The 15,317-nt window shown below is 40.6% G+C and overlaps 1 pseudogene; it reads left to right on the top strand.

Moving 5' to 3' along the window:
- The first annotated feature begins 347 nt into the window (after nucleotides 1-347).
- Nucleotides 348-12,452, top strand: LOC103086723 (centrosomal protein of 78 kDa-like; annotated as a pseudogene).
- The last annotated feature ends 2,865 nt before the right edge of the window (nucleotides 12,453-15,317 follow it).

Genomic DNA, 15,317 nt, shown 5'->3' with positions numbered 1-15,317 from the left:
AACCATGTCTCACTTTTGTTTGGATGAGTCAGCAAACGCTTTTTGGAAACCCCCAATTCTCCACACCTCCTACCTTTCCCAACCACCCTATTCTCGGAGCTCCCGCCCCTGCTCCTCAGGCCGCGTCCCCTTGGGAGGTGGGGCTGTGTGGTGACGCACGGCAAGTTCGCTGACGTCCTCGAGTCCCGCCCCCACAGGGCCGCACGCAGGCTTCAATTTCAGGCCGGCTGCGTGGAGGCAGTTGAGGTCGGCATCAGCTGCAGTCGTTGCGGGCTAGAGGCCTCAAGGGGCTGGCCTAGCTGGGGCCTGTGGCCCTGCGTCTTCTGGCTGCGACGCCGTTCCTGCGCATGCTGCTGGGACGCAGCCTTCGGGCAGTGGGAGCCCAAGGGGCCGGGAGGCGAACCGTGGCCCCCAGGAGGATGTGGGCATCGTATCCGCAGCTAGCATCCCCGAGGCCGCGTTCGGGCCATGATCACTCGGTGAAGCTACCCCGCGCCAGCGCGGCCGACTTCTTCTGGCACTGTGAGGACCTGTGCGCGTTGCAGGATTTGGTGCCTCTGCCCGCCGTGCGCGCCTCCCTGCGGGAGAGCCTGCTGGACTTCAACGCCGACAGCCTCCGCGGGGTGGACTGGGCGCCGCTCCTGAGCACCGTCTACCCCTGATCTGTTTCCAGAGCTTCTTCCAGCCACGGCTTGGCGAGACAGGTTTGTAGTTACCGCTTCCGTGGTCTCTCGTGTGGGCGCTGCGAAGCAGGGTTTTAGATGGTGCAAGGTGGAGGGTGGGCACTAGAACCGGCGCCCAGTGCCCGGGTTTGCGTGCACTAGACGGGGCGTGCGGCCTAGGACTCCTACCAGCTCCGTGACCCCGGCCGAGTGCCCTAAAGCTTCTAGGTCTCAGTGTTCTCATCTGTATCATGGGCTTAACAGGACCCGCTCTCTGTGGCGGTTGCATGGACTCACTGTTAATGCTTGTAGACTCTACAATGTAGAACACTTAGCACAGTTTGGAGCATCGTTAATTGTTCCACAGATGTTACCTGGTCTGTTGAATGACTTTGGTACAGACCAAATCGATGAGGAAATTTATATATCCCAGCTTCATTTCCTTTCCGTTAAAACAGGGCTCAGGAAAAAAAATCTTTTTTTCAATAGTCGTATCATATAGTGGAAAGAGCACCGGTGTGGAGGCAGCTTAGGGTTTAAATTCCAGGGCTTACGCTCTCTGTGGCCTGGACAGGTTACTTTTGCACTACAATCCCCACACTTGTAAAATGACATTAAAAACCACTCTTTCTGTGGGTTCTTAGAATTAATTAAGCAGGTTATGTGTGTAAAGTATCCTGGCACTTGAATGAGTTGTCAGAACCAAGGGCTGCTGGAGACGATGCTTCTGCCTTAGGTAATCTTCCCTTCTACTGGGCGGCAGGTAAACACAAGCACAGTAGTCAGTGCTCTGGAAGAAGTGAGTTCTAGTGCTACAGAACACAGAATCTTTTTTTTTAATTTAATTTTTATTTTGTCTTGGAGTATAGTTGATTTACAATATTGTGTTAGTTTCAGGTGTACAGCAAAGTGATCCACTTATACATATATCCATTCTTTTTCAGATTCTTTTCCCATACAGGTTGTTACAGGATACTCAGTAGAGTTCCCTGTGTTATGCAGTAGGTCCTTGTTGATTATCTATTTTATATATAGTCGTGTGTATATGTTAATCCCAAACTCCTAATTTATCCCTCCTCCTCCCACCTTTCCCCTTTGCAGAGCACAGAATCTTGGAAGGGAAAGTTCAGGGTAGGCTTCTTGGAGGAGGTGCCATCCTTTCTAAGGATATGTAGAAGCTCCTGGGGTGGCAGGAGGGAGCAGTGTGTGTCAAAGTTTGAGAAATTGTAAGAAAATATGGCAAAACTGAGGTACAGAACTGGAACTCAGGTTTTGGGAAAGAAATGAGAGCTGATACTGGAAACCTAGTGGGGACAAACAGAAAGGGGCCTTGTTTGTCATGTCAGAACTTTGGATGTTTATCCTGAAGGCTGTGGGAAACACCAAAGAACAGTGAAATGGAATTCTGGTTTAGAGGCTCACTCGGACCTCCATGTGCAAGGCAGTTGATTGGGTGCAGGGTGAATTGTAATCTAAGGGTCACACTTAAGTTATAAAAGGTGGGACTGGATTTTGCAGATCTGAGAGAGAATGGGTGAGGCCTGGTGACCAGTTAGAAAAGGGAGGGCAGCAAGCGTGGGTGACAGTTTACAGCTGCATCTTTTTGTGAGATACAGAGCACAGTAGAAAGGGAATGGGGGTGGCGAGAGGATCTTACTTAATCTTCAGTGCTTTAGAGGGGCCTGGTAGACAGGTCTGGGCCCAAGGTACAGATCTGGGCTTTTGGGGGGGACAGGTGTTTGAAGGCATGGTAGAGACTTAGGTTATCCACAAGAGGTCCAAAGAATCATAGGTCTGAGAGTTTTTTAAGTGGGTATATTTGAGGATGTTTATAAGGTGAGAGAAAGTAGCCAGCAGAGGAAGGGTGTGAAGATCTAGGAGAGGAAACGATTGTTCATTTGTTTTCAAAAAGCTGAATACTTATCGTGTGCCTGGCCCTTTTCTAGGATATGGGGTTCACACCATCTGTTATCTCTTCTGCAAGGACAGTTCAACTCATCCCCTGGTGAAGAGAAGTCAGATTGTTCTTTGCATCCCATTCAGGTGTAAGAACTGTTCTGTACCTCTGAAGGGACTTTACTTAACCAGAGTAATAAGTTAGAAATCAAAAGAAATTAGAGCTGGAAGGGACCTTAAAGGCCACTGTACTTAATTTTGCCTAATGTTTTACACTGAATATAAGAAAAATTTATTGCAGAGCCCATTCTCTTCAGAGTTCCTTCACTGAACCTTCTTTATGTCTTGCATCCGGTGGGTCTAGCTTGTGATTTTGACCTGCTCCTAAATTTGCTTCTTCATCCATATTACGTTTTGCCTGGCAGAAACTATGGCAGAAGCTCCTGGGTGGTTTCACAGCTCCTGGGCTCAGTTCCTCAAAGTTCATCTGCCTACTCGGGTTGAGTGATCTGCTAACATAAAAAGATACGCCTAAAATAATGCTGCTAATGCCTTGCCCACACAGAGTTAGTGCGTACTAGCCGCCCAGCGTGTGCTCTGCACAGAGGCGTGAGTCTGAACTGTGCTTGGCCAAGCCTCATGGGGCTCTTTGGCCCTGAGGAAGCGGAGCTTTCTGTGATCACTCCCTTTATCTAATTGGTCCTTCAGCAGCGGGGCGCCTTTTTCTAATCAGCAGAGGCACCCTTACTCAGACAGTGGTAGCCCCAGGCCTCATCACCTGTGGGATACAAGCCATGCTCTCTCCCAGGCTTGCTTCGGCCAACATCTCTATTTTCATTTATGTCTCTTCTCACACTTGGATCCCTGGCCTTTAGTCATCCCCACCTGCAGTATTTACAGTGCGCAGCAGTTGTTAGGCTTGAGTGTCTGCACAGGTGCTCTCTCTGCAGTTAAGGCACCTCCTCCTCCAATTCTGCATAGTCTCATCTTTCTAGATTGTACTTCAGAGTTATCATGAAGCTGTTACTTAGATATAACTTTTTGCCTCCATAGGAACCTCTGTGCATAAAGGTTATGGTTTTTTATCTCATGTGATTGAAATTTTTAGTTTATACATGTCCCTCCTTAATGAAGGCTTTAAGGGCAGGAGTCATTTCTAATCCTTAGCAGAGCAGGTGCTTTTTTTTTTTTAGACGCTTTTTAATGATGATTAAATGTATGGTTTAAATCACTCATTTTACAATAATTTTGCTTTAGGTTCTGACAGAAATAATTTTACAGAAGTCGTGTTCCTGCCATAAGAAATAAAGATGTGACCTTCCAGTTGTGTAAAGCTCTTAAATGCTGTGTAAGTGCGTCGGGTGCGCTAAGGAACCTGGAGCTAAGTGGGCTAGTTCTGAGAGAGAGAGACTTAACTATGTTAACAAAGGTAAGCCTTCATTGTGTCCTGCCAACATTTGATAGTTGCTTTTGGGGAAAACTAAACCAGTAAAATTTTAAACTCTTCCTCCACATTAAAGGGATTGAATAGATTGGCCACTTTGGTGCACCTGTGTCCTGTGAATTGTCCAATTGGAGTTGGAGGTTTAGAAAGTGAGGTTCAATCTTGTTTAAGTCTCTTCCCATCAGGCTGGTTTCATGATTTCCTACACACCATGTTACTTCCTGTCTACCTTTTCTTGGTGTTGTTCATGCCTGGATTGTCTCCTATACCTGCTCAAACCTTGGACCATTCTCATTTGTACCATGAAAGTTTGTCATGCTGGATACTGTCACAACTAATTTTACTTAAGTTTGTGTTAAGCCACAAACCACACATTTTGTATATTTTCTGTTTTTTTGTGTTTGTCTATATTTTTATGGTTTCTCTTCAAGAAATATTATGGGAAGGGAAATAGCAAGATGTAAAGAGCAAAAAAGTCATCATTCTCTTTAAATTGTTAGAACATCTATCTGCAATCATAATTACGATGCACTGTGGTATGTGTTAAAATAGGAAATACATGTAACGTCTCGTAGCAGCAGCAAACTCAGTAGGGGTGTGTCATGGAAGTAATCACAAAGCAGGTGACTGTTGGTTGGGGTCCTGAAACATTAGTGTGTGTTCCCTGTGTCCAGTAGCGGTCTGGAGGGGTAAGGAAGCCTGCCTTTCAATTTGAGGGAACAGAGGGTTTGAGGTCCTCTCTCTTATATTGCTCTAGTATACTGCATAGCACCTAATAAAATACTGGGTTTATAGTTGACGTTTAAATTGCTGATTGATAATCAAGATTGGGATGTATCTTTGGAAATGAAAATAGGAAGAATCTTATGCTTTTTATTTTTTTCTTTTTTTTTCCTATATCTGGAAAGGTGTGTTAGTACTTTGCTAAGTGGTTGGGAATAAAGTTTGCAGTATTCAGTGTATTCAGTTTTAGTATCTAAATAGAATTAAACTGTTGCTATAAACTGGAATAACACTTTGTTACTGACAAGTTTTAGAATGCATCTGTTTGTCAATTACCTGTTTGGGAAGATTGTAATGAATGGTTTTAAGAATGTAGCTATAAACCTCCAATTGACTGAAGAAAAACTAATAAGTCAAGATTGACAAATGTATAGGCTCTTCATCTTATTGTGTGTTTTTTTTTTTCTTTTTAGTTATTTGTCAAGGTATAAAGAATTCTATCACACTTAAGACAAGTTAAGTAAACTTCACGGGGTGTAATCTGACATGGCAGGGAGCAGATCACATGGCCTAGATCGTAAAGGTGATTTTATGTTTAAACTTCCATGAAAACATATGTGATTGAAGCACATTAACATATTGATACAGATGGCAGTTAATTTTTTTTTTTTTTTTTTGCGGTATGAGGGCCTCTCACTGTTGTTGTGGCCTCTCCCGTTGTGGAGCACAGGCTCCGGATGCGCAGGCTCAGTGGCCATGGCTCACAGGCCCAGCCGCTCCGCGGCATGTGGGATCTTCCCAGACTGGGGCACGAACCCGTGTCTGCTGCATCGGCAGGCACACTCTCAACCACTGCGCCACCAGGGAAGCCTGGCAGTTAATTTTTGTCTTTTGATACATGTGAGTGCAGCTTTCATTTTGCTGGAAGAATATGACCAGTTTTCAGTTTTGGATTCTACCATTTAGTAAAGATAGTCCACTTAATTTTAGTATATAATACATAATATATATATAATACATATATATATGTATTATATTATATATATATATTATATATATGTATTTTATATATATAATATATGTATATATAATATATATAGTACATAACACATAATAGTCCACTTAAATTTAGTATATAATACATAATAATACTTTTATGTATTTTTAGTTACTGAAAACATTTATTGTGATACTGTGAAGAAACTATGCCGTTATAGTCTTCAAGACTTAAATGAATCAAGTGTTTATTAGCTGCTGTAGTTTTCAAACTGATAAAAATCAGTACATCAGCAACTTGTAAATATAGTTTTTAAAATAATGCCTTAACAACTTTACAGTGGTTATAATTACTGTATTTCAGCCTAACGTTATTTAATAATTTGACATGAATCCTTTTTAATAGTTTGCTGGTGCAGATCAGGGATAGGTAAACTATGGCTGGTGGGCCAGATCTAGCCCGTCACCTGGTTTTGTAAAGAAAGTTTTTTTGGAACATAGTCGCACCCATTGTTTACATGATAGTTATGGCTACTTTCACCCTACACCAGTGGGGTAGAGTAGTTGCAACAGAAACTGTATAGCCCACAAATCTGGAAATGTTTAAATTTAGATTTTAAAAATTGAAAAATTCTTTGAACCTATACAGGGCAAGTCCATTGACCCCTGAGGTAGAAAACAGTCAAGAACTTGGGTGCCGAAGCCAAATGGCCTAGGTTCAAATTCCCTTTCTCCCATTTCATAGCTAGTGACCATGGGCAAATCACTTAACCTCTATGCCTCATTATGAGGTTTAAATGAACTCATTTGTATAAATAGTGCTTGGCGCATACTAAGCACTGTGTAAGCGATTGCTGTTGTTTCTGCTTGGAGCTTTTATAAGTTATTGTTAATAGAGAAATGACACTAATGAATTTCCTTTTAGAGTGTCAAAGGCACTTTGAGTCTTTTATTTTTTCAAGAATGTAATAAGACTTTTTTCATTTACAGTCAGTGTTCCCTGTTACCAAAATTTATTTTATGACTATAAAGAATTGAATGTCTTTAAGACAGTACTTGTGCTTAGATGTCAAACCATTATTTTCCCGAGGCACATCAAACTGGCTCTGCATAGTTCAGGCCTCTAAAGCTTGTGTGCATACCCTAGGTAGCATGTGAAATCCATTTTGTAAATATAGTTTTTAAAATAATGCTTGGGACTTCCCTGGTGGTCCAGCGGTTAAGACTATGCACTCCCAATGCAGGGGGCTTGGGTTCGATCCCTGCTCAAGGAACTAGATGCCACATGCATGCCATAACTAAGAGCCCACATGCCACAACGAAAAGGTCCAGCATGCAACAACTAAAGACCCGGCACAGACAAACAAACAAACAAATAAATAAATAAATATATTTTTTAAATAAGTAAAATAAAATAATGCCTTAGGAGTTAGGAAAAGAAAATATTAGAACGTTTTTACCTTTGTATTATTTTTTTAAAATCTGTGTAGTTTATAATGTACACAAATTATATGTATGGAATTTCATGTATATGATTTGTTAATAAATAAGATGCATATTAAAAAGTTTTCTTATGGTTTGCGCAGTCAGGTGTTTGGAGGCCATTGGAGGACAGAATGATGAAATACAGAGCCTCAGCAAAGATAGAATTTAGAACCAATTCCCTGACTTAGAAGATAAGGAAAATAATTCATAGACTGTAACTGAGTTGTCCAACTTTACATAAGTGTTCAGAAATAGGACATCCAGTGGCTAGAATCTAATCACTGACCGACTAGAATCTGGGTCACTGGACTCGTAAACCAGAAGTGACTGTTTAATTTCTCAGGTTGATGCTCCTGGCATATATGCTTCATATGTGTGTGTGTAAATCTCTGACATAATAAGCCATACTCAGTAGGCACACACTGTTTGCTTACTCAAGCATCTTAATTTCATCCCATTAAATCTTTGAAGTATCAGACTATCAGAAGGCATGAAGAAACCTGGGCTGAGAGTCTTGATTCCAGGAGACCTGATCTTGACTGTGTGGCTGGTTTGAGACGCATCACTCTGAACTGCAACACACACATTGGTGACCTGGGTGCAAGTGCTTTGGCAGAATCTCTTAGTGAGGATTTATGGCTTAGAGGTAAATTCTAAAATTGAAAATATTGAATTTTTAATATGATATATGCTTAACTTTTGGCATGATACTGTTGTGATAGGAATTTTTTTTAAGTCTCATTTTTCTGATAGCTTTTATGTTGCTTTTAAACTTTCTCTAAGAGTTGCATATATTCTTTACAGAAAATACAGGGTAACAAGAGAACAATTACCTATAATCTTAATACCCAGACATAATCACTGTTCATTTTGGTATATACACTTTCAGTCTTTTTTTTCCTATAAATATATTTGTACACTTAGGGATTACAAAAATAGAATTGTAGTATACTTGCTATTTCATATTCCTGCTTTTTTCACTTAATGATGTATCATGTAGTATTCCATCCTATTGATGTCCCATAGTTTAATCAGTTCTTTGCAATTAGATTTAGACAGTTTATTTTTCCCTGTCAGAAACAATGTGAATACATTGTATATACATCTCTGTGTCCATCGGGATTACTTCTGTAGAATAAGGTACTAGAAGTGGAATGACTAAGTGTGACATATTTTTAAGACTTTTCATACACATTGCCAAATTACCACCCAGAAATGCTATGCCAATTTGTAGTCCACCCCAACAGTGGATGTGAAGCCTGCCTCTCACAAACACTGGCTTGTAGCACTTTTAAAAACTAAAACTACAAAAATGAGTACCTCTCCCTTTTTTATGCAAGTGGGATTACTCCAAATTTTGTAACTTTTTTCATTTAATTTAGTATGAACATCTTAGCAAGTCAGTAAATTTGCATCTACTGCATCATTTTTTGTGACTGTTCAGTGTTCCATTATATGAATATGCCACAGTGCACATAGCTTATCCATTCTTGTATATAAGCTATGTCCAGTTTTTCAGTTACAAATAGTACTCTGATATATATCCTTACCTATATCTCTCTTTCTTTTGGTTAAATTCTTAGAAAGAGAGTTGTTGGATCAAAAGGGTATAGACTTTATTTTTGGTACGTGGGCCTCTCACCGCTGTGGCCTCTCCCGTTGCAGAGCACAGGCTCAGCGGCCATGGCCCACAGGCCCAGCCGCTCCACGGCATGTGGGATCTTCCTGGACCGGGGCACGAACCCGCGTCCCCTGCATCGGCAGGCAGACTCTCAGCCACTGCGCCACCAGGGAAGCCCGGGTATAGACTTTTTAAAGGCTTTTATTACAGAGTCTTGGCTTAATCTGATAGGAGAATAACCACATGTTGTTTTATTTTGTATTCCTTTGATTTACTGGTGAGGTTTACTGGCTGTTTGTATTAATTTGGCTAGTTGGTTAATTATACCCTGTGTCCATTCTTCTGTAGTGAGAGTCTGTAAGGGTTGTATCATATCCTGTCAGATCCATATGTCTGACTTTCTATTTCTGTGTGTCGTGGGGTGTTGAAAGACTCCAGTTATTTTAATGTGATGGTCCAAACAACACTTAAAAGACTCATGGTAGTTTCCTTTCATGTAATATTTTTTAATACCTGTGCTTTTGTGATGATCCCTTTTGTTTAAATGAGTACGTTGTTCAGCCCAGAACTACTAGAATTCATGATCATTTGTTCTGATTTTTGTCTGACCTTTTACGGAGAGAGTTCTTGACCATCATACTTTAATGATAGGTTTTTAGTATGCTCTATTCACACATTCTTCGAATTTATTATTATTTGTATCCTCTTAGACTTGTCTTTTTTGTTTTAAAACTAACAGTTATTACATTTCTTCTATTTTTGTTTCCCCTTTTAACTAGTTTCAAGTGTGATTTGGAACTCAAGATCATGATCAAAAGAATGCAGTGCATTTCTGAGCTCCACCAGTTTTTGCTTGTAAGGTTTACACTGCCGCCCTTGCTAATTATGAACTGAGATTCATTTTGTGATGTTTTTTGCTCATAGGTTATATACAGTAATTCTTCAGTTCTGTAATTGTAAAATATGTTGGATGATTTTTGGTACTAAAGTCAGGGTTATCATTGCACATCCAAGAAGAGGTTTTTAAATTGGATTATGCATTATGTGTGTGCATATATGTTTCTGTTTTTTTTCATACCCAAAATTACAAACCTGCCATGACTTGTCTTGTGCAGGACTCTTCCACACGTGAGAAAATGAGAGTTGTCTCTATGTTAAATCTGTATAGAGTTAGCAAGTGACTTTTTGTCTTTTATCAACAGCACTTGATCTGCAGCAGTGTGGCCTCACCAATGAAGGAGCAAAGGCTTTACTAAAGACCCTTGAAACCAGTAGAGCTCTGCTCATTCTGGATATAAGAAAAAATCCACTTGTTGGTATGCAGTCACTTTTTTTAATTGATAAACACATAGGAAAACAAAAAGAATTTGTTTACATATTGACAATTTTTAAAACTTAATGTGTTTAACTTTCCTCATCGTATACAGTTGTCCCTTGAACAATTTGGGGGTTAGGGGTGCAGACCCCTATGCAGTTGAAAATCTGGGTCTAAGTTTATTGTCAGTGGTTCCACATCTGTGGATTCAACCAACCTTGGATCGTGTAGGATCCAAGTACATATTTATTGAAAAATATCCATGTGTCAGTGGACCTGCGAGGTTCAAACCCATGTTGTTCAAGCATCAACTGTACTTTTCTAATGTTGCACTTCCCCTATGTTTTTAGCAGATAATGTACTAAATAAAGTGAGTTATACTTGTAAATTGTTCTTATCTCTACTCTGAATAGAGGTGAACCTAGATACTAAGCCTGCTTCCACCAAGAGCAGTATTTCCTTGTTGTGCAACCTCTGAATTCTTGCAAGGAGTACTTTACTCATTTGTCAGTTTCACAAGTAATTTTTTTAATACCTTGTGTGTGCCAGATACGGGTTTAGGCACTAGGGATAAAGCAGTGAACCAGACAGACAAAAGTCTTGCCCTCGTGGAGCTTACATTCTAGTGAAGGAGTTCAGATAGAAATGAGTAAAGAGATAAGTAATATAACTTTAGATAGTAGGAAGTGCAAAAATATCTTAATGTAAGGAGAGTGAGGGGGAGCAGGTAGGACTCCATTGGACAGGTTTGTTAGGGGACAGCTTCACTGGAGAAGTGGCATTTGGATGGAGACCTGAATGAAGAGAGGAGCAAGCCATGGAAGAACTGGAGTAAGCACATTCCAGGACAAGGAGGCCATGAGTATGTAGGCGTGTAGGTGGGTGGAGTATTTAAGGAAAAGCAAGGAGGCCAACATGGCCAGAGTACTGAGTGAAGAAGAGTGTGGTATGACATGAGGTCAAGGAGCTAGCCAGGGGTCTGCTCTTGTAAAGTCTTGAAGGCCAGAGTAAAGATATGGATTCTTCTAAACGAGTAGAGGGTTTTGAAGTGGGACAAGGCATGATCCAAATAGTATCTCAATAAAGTGACCTGGTATAGAGAATAGACTTGGGGGGATAAAGAAGAGAAACAGGGAGACCAGTTAGGAGACTCTCACAGTGGTCCAAATAAAGAGATGTTTATGGACTAGCTTAGGTTGGAACTTTGGAGCAAGTGAAAAGCAGTTTAATTCAGGTTGTGTTTTGAGGGTGTAGCTAACAAGACTTGGAGATAGATTAGATGTGGGGTATGAAGGAAATAGTAACAAGGAGACAAGTCATTGATGATTTTGTGTGCAACTGGGTGGTATCACTTAGAAGAAGGGGGCTGATGGGAGGAGCAGCTTTTGAGGGAATATCAGGACTTTGGTTTGTTATCTTGGATGCCCTTTAGGTATCTAAGTGTCTGGACAGTGCTCAGACTATACTTTCTATCCAAAGGTATCCAAAGCCTCTTTAGATGCAAAGTGTTTAAAGTTGACCTTTGCTGCTGCCAAAATAGTAGCCACTGGGGCAGTCTGCAAGATGGCATCTTAGGTTTCTGAGGAAGAAATTAGAATACACAAAGGGGGAAATAAGTGTATAATTACATAATGTAGATTTCATATTTAATTTTATGGGAAAAGCAGTAATTAGTTGGCTTTTGGTTTAAAATGGAAATAGCCACTCATTGGGAAATAATTACTCTAACTTCAATTTATTTTACTCTAGATCATTCTATGATGAAAGCAGTTATCAAAAAAGTCCTCCAGATGGAAGGAGTGCCAAGTCAGAGGTATATAACATGTTTTAGTTCTTTTGGAAGAATTTCTCTTTAATGGCTTGTTTTTCTTTCTTTCTTAAAAGAATATTATCAAGGTACTTTCTGCCATCTTAAAACTAAGTTTTTAGTCACATGAAATGGCTTTTCTGTTTTTGAAAATGTTGTGTAATGCTTTAATTTAGGTTCCCAGAAATGCAGATTGAAAACCTTTATTAACTTAAAGTATCTTAATTTCCAATGAAGATCAAGCCCTCATAAATTACCTGTGACTTAAATGGCATATTTATTATTTCTCTCTCAGTACCAGTGGATAACTTCTCCATCGGTGAAGGAACCATCTAAAGCTGCTAGACAGAAAAAGAGAACTATAATTTTGGGAACTATAATTTCAACCACTGGGAAGTGGTCAAAAAGGAAAAGCTACTATTAGAATTGGTAACCTTTTCTTTTTTTTAATGCTACTAGAACTTATACCCCTTATGTTTTCCGGTGTGCTAAAATTAAAATAGCCTTAACAGTTAATTATTTCCTTAATGGTTAGCTGTTAATATTATTTGTGGTTCTTATGGAACGCACCTAGGATGTTCCTGACACATAGTGTTTAATATGTATTAGATATTAATGATATTAATTTTAATATGATAAAGCAGTTGAAGTGATCAAATCCATATCTGAGGTCACCTTTTCTCACTTTCATGGTGGTCCAGGCCTTAGGAAAGAGAGGGAAGCATGTGATGTGTCTAGTGACAACCCCAAAATAAAATAAAATATGCAGAGCCCTTGGCGCTTTACAGATATTAATACATTTTATTATCATCACAACCCTGTGAACAGACAGTGTTTTACAGCAGCGCAGACAGGTTAGGGTCAGGTGCAGCAGGGAAGTGGGATCAGGCAGGATAAGAACATGGGGAGAGTCGGGGGACTGGTTCCAGAGCCTTTAGTAAGGAGACAACAAAATTCACATGATAATGACTGTTTTTTCAAAATGCAGGAATCAGTGGAAAAACTAGAAATGATCATGTTCAGAGTTGTGATCGGTTATGTCTAAATATGTAAAAGTCAGTTACTTTCCCATTCTCCAGAAATAACAATAAAAAACAAGGAAAGATCCCATTCACAGTAGTCACAAAAATTAGTGAATATCTAGAAGTCAGTTCAGTGTTCACCTGAAAAAGTTAGTGCAGAAGGATAGATGAAACATTTTAAACATACATGTTAACATTAATAAAATGTAATGTTAACATATGAACTATCAACATATAAAGCCACTGGCAGGGGGAAAGACAGATTGGTGGAAAAGTCCAGCAACTGGTCCATGTTTACTTGAGAATTGCATTTTAAATTAGACAATTTTAAAGTCTGACTTGACTTTTTGTCTAATTGACTGATTGAAGCATTGATAATTCATTTAAACAGAAATTAGATATTTGCATCACAGCATACACAGACCCTCCGTGGTCTGCAGTCCTGCCCCCAGCCAGGCACCCAGCACCCCAGGTGCTGCAGAGAACTTGCTGGGGTCCCCCATGCCTTGGCAGAGACATTTCTCTGCCAGATGCCCTTCCTTCGTCTCCCCCTGTCCTGATCCCTCCCACCTCCCTTCCTCTGAAACCTTCAACCTTCCCTCGGGCAGAGTTACTTGCTCAGCTCTGTGCTTCCACAGCGCTTGTCCTGTGGAATTTGAATTCCCTCCACAGCTGTCTTGCTAGGTTGGGAGCAGCCAATTCCCCTTCATCTTTTTCTTCCTTCCCTCAGCCCCACACCAGGGACACTCTCAGGCACCGTGCAAATTTAATCTTCAGTTTCTAGTTACGACATTGTTGCTGGCATGGTACCACCTACGTTCACAGTAGTATGGATAAATGTGTGGGGGACGACTGTAAATACAGATTCTTTGTAAATCCAGGTTCTTAATTCTTCCCCCTTTTAATATTTTTTTCCCCTTAAATCACATGTTCTTTTTGCTGCTCCAGCTCTATAATTGGACTCTCACCTGGGGAGCCTGGGGCAGCAGAATATCAAAGAGGGTAGACACTAAATTTTTAATGTAAATGTCAACCAGGATACCTACTACCTGTGCAAAGGGAGGCCCAGAATTCAGGCTCAAAGCCTATTACTAGATACTTGGTTTCCCAGCTTGCGTCTCTTCTGTCTGTCAGTGTGCACTTGACTCCTATCAACTTTAACAGGAATTATGTGTGTGCCCTGAGGGGCGAGCATAGCTTTTAATGGGGACTTCCTCACACTGCTTTTCTTTGTTGTTTACTTTTAATGAATCCCACCCTGTAGAAGTGGAAGAATAAAACAAGATGTGCTTGAGAAAATGGAGAGAGTTATTACATATTTTCCTTGTAATCCAGAATAGCATGTCAGCTCTTCTGTTTGTCTCCTTTGGTTGTCAGTGGAAGATAATTTTGGCTTGCTTACTTTCCAAATCAGAAACTGAAGTCCAATACTAACGTATCCTAGATGAAACTTGACCCATTCATTTTTGAGAGTCTGTATGAGCCCTGTGCAAGGTGCTGAGAATAAAAAGACAAATTTATTGACTTCAGTAGATATTTACATAGAATTGAATGTGTTCCAGACACTGTTCTAAATTCTATCAGTTATCTACTTTTGCATCATAGAACACCTCAAGACAGTGACTTAAAACCACAGCCATTTCTTTTGCTCAGGATTCTTTTCAGTCAGCAGGTCGGGCTGGGCTCAGTGGGGTGGTTTCTTCTGCTGGTCTCATCTGAGATCACTTATTCAACCAAAGTCATCTGGTGATTCACCTAGAGTCTAAAATGGCCCCCCTCATCTGTCTGGCAGCTGGTGCTGGCTGTGGGCTGGGCCTGTTATTTCCAGCAGGCTAGCTCGGGCTGGCTTACATGGCAGTGATGTTTTAAGAGGGCAGGTATAGAAGCTGCATACCCCTTGAGGCCTCAGCTTGGAAGTTGCACAGCGTCACTCTTGTTGCAGTCTCTTGGTCAAAGCAAGTCCACAAGGCCAGCCCAGATTCAAAAGGTGTGGAGCACTACAACCCACCTCTTGCTGGGAGGGCTGCAGAGAATTTGTGGCCATTTAGTCCTCATATCAGAGAGGCACAACAGAAAGATTTAGTAACTTGTTCAAGGTCACACAGCTTGGGACAGTACAGTGTTTTAAGTGCTTTGAAAGCTGCTGCTCATTATTTTTAAATTTTACAGCCACTAATTGGACCAACTTATTTTTTTTCTCTGCAGCCTTGTAGAGAAAAGGTCATTCACATTGCTGTGTGGCTGCCATGGGTTGGAGGTTTCATATATGTTGTACCACTGAACTGTCATAACTAGTATGAAATGGAGATATTATTATTATTCCCAATGTTCAGATGAGGAAACTGA

The sequence above is a fragment of the Lipotes vexillifer genome, unplaced genomic scaffold (assembly GCF_000442215.2).
Source record: "Lipotes vexillifer unplaced genomic scaffold, Lipotes_vexillifer_v1.1 scaffold426, whole genome shotgun sequence".
In the NCBI taxonomy this organism is placed as follows: domain Eukaryota; kingdom Metazoa; phylum Chordata; class Mammalia; order Artiodactyla; family Lipotidae; genus Lipotes; species Lipotes vexillifer.
This window is presented reverse-complemented; position numbering and strand designations above follow the sequence as displayed.